We start from the raw sequence: 2,579 nt of genomic DNA, 5'->3' as shown, positions 1-2,579 counted from the left end.
TATATAACTTCCTCTTGTTGTTCTATTCTTGATGAATAGTTGGAGAGATGAAAGTCTTTTCAACAGCTACAGTTGGAACAATTTTAAATAAAGAGAAAGAAACCATTGACCTTCTCCTCATGCTGTGCACAAAATTCACTCCAAATGATCAAGAGACCTGAGGGTAAAATGTAAGTCTATGAGAATTTGAGATAGCAACATAGCAGAAAAATGTTTATGCCCTTAGATAAGCAAGGATTTCTTTGACAGGAAATGCATTCATGGAAATTAAATAAAAAGTTGGGAACAGGACTTTATAAAAAAAATACTACCCTCCCCAATAAAACGCCTTTCATTTGTTCTCCTTGAGAAAAGGCATTGCACAGAATAGTAAAGCATTTTTAGAAAACAATCTGACAACACATTTGTACCTAGTATACCTGTCAGGTAAGTCATTCTTTTTTTTTTTCTGGTCCTGGGTCTTGGGTTTGAACTCTGGGCCTAGGTTCTGTCCCTTAGCTCCTTTTTGCTCAAGGCTAGCACTTTATCACTTGAGCCATAGTCATGTTTTGCCTTTTTCTGAGTAGTTTATTGGTGATAAGAATCTTGTGGGCTTTCCTGCCTGGGCTTTGAACTGCAATCCTCAGATCTTAGCTTCCTGAGTAGTTAAGATTAGAGGTCTGAGCAACCTGAGCATGGCTTAAGTCATTCATAAATACCTTTGTGTATTTGTTACCATAGGTAAAATTAGAAAAATTGGTAAGGCCAGAAGGCAAATGGAACTCTCATATATGGCTTATAAAAATGTTAACTAAGTAGGGTACACACACACACACACACACACACACACACACACACACACAAGATACTGTTTTAAAGTATTGGGGAGAAGGTAGAGAAGTTAAAGGAATAAGCAGGTTAACTTGATCAAAGTACACAGTACATATCTATGGAATTAGAACAACCAAACCCCTTAAATAAAATATAGTAAAAGAAAGAATTTAAAATGACAATAGTAGCTTTAAAAAATATTAGTCTATTTCCTAAGATAATTAGACCACATGATCTAGGCATTCTACTCATTCATCTTCTCTGATAAGGAAAGAAACACTTCTACAAAGCCTTATTCATGAATGTTGACAACTTTATTCATAGTGAAAAAAAACTTGGAAATAACACAAGTGCTTATCAACAGGTGAATGAATAAACAAATAGTGGTAAAAGTATAAAAAGGAATCTACTTTTCATCAATATATAAGAAAAGTCTACTTATATACACAACATAGATGACATCCCAAAATCATGCTGAGTGAAAGAAGCTAGATACAACCTGTACATGTTGTTTAAGATTCTTTTATATAAACTTCTGGAAAATTCAAACTATCCATAGTTGGACAAAAAAACAGATTAATGAGGAATAAAGAAAAGCATGGAAAATATAAACTGAGAACTTTTGAAGGATATGGAGATATTTTGTATTATATGAAAATTTTTCTGGATAATGTTGAAGATAACTTTTCTAATGACAACAGCAAAAAACCTGCTGTGGTTGTACATTTATCTTTTTATCCTTTAGTGTCTGTTGATTTTTTTTTTTGAGGCTTTGCTATTAATTACTTGCAAATTTAAATAGCATTGCAGTATGTGAAATTCACTTTTACCCATAGGAAATGACAAGCTTTGGTAATTCTTTTTGCTTAAGAATCTTAGGCAAAATCATTATAATATCTATATTAATGTATCAATATCTGACTTGCCTACAATAATAGCTATATTCATATAGCAATTGCTTCCTTATTTTCCAAAATTGTATAGTATCTCTCTTTCTATTATTTTCTTCAAGATTATCTTATGGATAGACCATATCATTTTTTAAAGGAACAAGTCTGACATACCCTGTGTCATAATTGAAGGATTTAGAATATTTTCATTTTTGAACCATACTTTTCCTGGGCACATAATTACAGATTGTCAGTTATTTCTGAACATGGGAATTATTGCTCTTTTGGTTTTATCTCCTATTGATGCACTTAAGCAATTGTGCCTGCACTTAAATAATTGAGATGATCTGCTGCCTTTTGTCCTCATGGCTACTTTGAGATACTTGTATTTTCTTTGGTGTGTTGTAGTTTCATTATGACATATTTGGTTATTTATTTATTTATCAATGCACCCTCAATCCATGCTGCTTTATTGCTAAAAGTATATATATGGAGGACTGGGAGCCTAGCATGCATGAAGCCCTGAATTCAATTCCTCAGTACCACATAAATAAAAGTAGTAATATATATACTCACACGGGTGCAGAGTTTCCAAACTTATGTAACAGTTCCTTTTTACATCAAGGAATAAAATTTCTTCTTGAAAATGCCCTATGTTGCATACATTAAAAAAGCAAGCTGCTTTTTGTAATACTTCAAACATAATAAATTTCATTGAGCATTACCTTCGGTAGCAGTGGAGCAGTGGAGAACCTGTAGACCAAGTGCACATAGTGAGCAATTCAGTGCTTAAAGGAGAGTAAATTAAACTTTTTTTTGTCAATTGTGGGGCTTGAACTCTGGGCCTGAGTGCTGTCCCTTAGCTCTTCAGCTCAGATA

At 33.2% G+C, this 2,579-nt stretch overlaps 1 long non-coding RNA gene across 1 annotated transcript; it reads right to left on the bottom strand.

Moving 5' to 3' along the window:
- Positions 1-2,147: 2,147 nt before the first annotated feature.
- LOC122096723 lies at positions 2,148-2,306 on the bottom strand. The gene is made up of 2 exons (XR_006145378.1): positions 2,247-2,306; positions 2,148-2,197 (listed from the first exon to the last, which is right to left on the bottom strand). It is a non-coding gene; the product is annotated as an uncharacterized LOC122096723 (long non-coding RNA).
- Between the last annotated feature and the right edge of the window lie 273 nt (positions 2,307-2,579).

The sequence above is a fragment of the Dipodomys spectabilis genome, unplaced genomic scaffold (assembly GCF_019054845.1).
Source record: "Dipodomys spectabilis isolate Male_0828 unplaced genomic scaffold, ASM1905484v1 ptg000387l, whole genome shotgun sequence".
Classification (NCBI taxonomy): domain Eukaryota; kingdom Metazoa; phylum Chordata; class Mammalia; order Rodentia; family Heteromyidae; genus Dipodomys; species Dipodomys spectabilis.
Note: the sequence above shows the minus strand (reverse complement) of the source record. Positions and strands in the feature narration are given on the sequence as shown.